Consider the following 1,649-nt stretch of genomic DNA (forward strand, 5'->3'; position numbering starts at 1 on the left):
TTTACTTCTTCTTTCCAAATATGGATGTCTTTTATTTCTTTCTCTTGCCTGATTACTCTGGCTAAAACTTCCAGAACTATGTTGATTGAATAAGAGTGGAGAGAGTAGGCAGCCTTGTCTTGTCCCTGATTTTTTTCACCATTTAGTATGATATTAGCTGATGGCTTGTCATATATAGCCTTTATTATGTTGAGGTACTTTCCTTCTATTCCAATTTTATTGAGTGTTTTAAACATAAAAGGATGTTGTATCTTACCAAATGCCTTTTCTTCATCTATTGATAGGATCATATGATTTTTGTTCTTTGTTTTGTTGATGTAGTAGTATATTACATTATTGATTTCCATATGTTGAACTACCCTTGTGCTCCTAGAATGAATCTCACTTGACCATGATATATTTTTTTAATGTTGTTGTATTTGATTTACTAGTATATATTTTGTTCAGAATATTTGCAACTGCATTCTTTAGAGATCTTGGTCTATAGTTTTCCTTTTTTGTTTTGTCCTTGCTAGGTTTTGGTATGAGGGTTATGTTGGCCTCATAAAATGTGTTACAGCCCTGGCCAGTTGGCTCAGCGGTAGAGTGTCGGCCTGGCATGCGGGGGACTCGGGTTCGATTCCCGGCCAGGGCACATAGGAGAAGCGCCCATTTGCTTCTCCACCCCGCTCCCCTCCTTCTTCTCTGTCTCTCTCTTCCCCTCCCACAGCCAAGGCTCCACTGGAGCAAAGATGGCCCGGGCGCTGGGGATGGCTCCTTGGCCTCTGCCCCAGGCGCTAGAGTGGCTCTGGTCGTGGCAGAGCGTCGCCCCCTGGTGGGCGTGCCGGGTGGATCCCGGTCGGGCGCATGCGGGAGTCTGTCTGACTGTCTCTCCCCGTTTCCAGCTTCAGAAAAATACAAAAAAAAAAAAAAATGTGTTACAGAGTATTGCTTCTTCTTCTATTTTCTTTCTTTTTTTTTTTTTTTTTTCTTTTCATTTTTCTGAAGCTGGAAACGGGGAGAGACAGTCAGACAGACTCCCGCATGCGCCCGACCGGGATCCACCCGGCACGCCCACCAGGGGCTACGCTCTGCCCACCAGGGGGCGATAATCTGCCCATCCTGGGCGTCGCCATGTTGCGACCAGAGCCACTCTAGCGCCTGAGGCAGAGGCCACAGAGCCATCCCCAGTGCCCAAGCCATCTTTGCTCCAGTGGAGCCTTGGCTGCGGGAGGGGAAGAGAGAGACAGAGAGGAAAGCGCGGCGGAGGGGTGGAGAAGCAAATGGGCGCTTCTCCTGTGTGCCCTGGCCGGGAATCGAACCCGGGTCTTCCGCACGCTAGGCCGACGCTCTACCGCTGAGCCAACCGGCCAGGGCTCTTCTTCTATTTTCTTTGAGAAGTATAGGTATCAAATTGTCTTTGAATGTTTCGTAGAATTCACTAGTATAGCCATCTGGTCCTGGACTTTTATTTTTGGGGAAGTCTTTTATAGTTGTCTCTATTTCCTCCCTGCTTATAAGTCTATTTAGGTTTTCCACTTCTTCGTGACTCAGTCTACGAAGATTGTATAGTTCTAGGAATTTATCCATTTCTTCTCGGTTGTTGAATTTGGTGGCATATGATCTTCCATAGTATTCTACTGTGATCTTTTGTATATCTATGATGTCTG

General features: G+C 46.1%; 1 non-coding gene across 1 annotated transcript; it reads right to left on the bottom strand.

The window, feature by feature from the left end:
* Positions 1–1,280: 1,280 nt before the first annotated feature.
* Positions 1,281–1,356, bottom strand: TRNAA-AGC (transfer RNA alanine (anticodon AGC)). Its single transcript has one exon. It is a non-coding gene; the product is annotated as a tRNA-Ala (tRNA).
* Positions 1,357–1,649: the final 293 nt, after the last annotated feature.

The sequence above is a fragment of the Saccopteryx leptura genome, chromosome 4 (genome assembly GCF_036850995.1).
Source record: "Saccopteryx leptura isolate mSacLep1 chromosome 4, mSacLep1_pri_phased_curated, whole genome shotgun sequence".
Taxonomy (NCBI): Eukaryota; Metazoa; Chordata; class Mammalia; order Chiroptera; family Emballonuridae; genus Saccopteryx; species Saccopteryx leptura.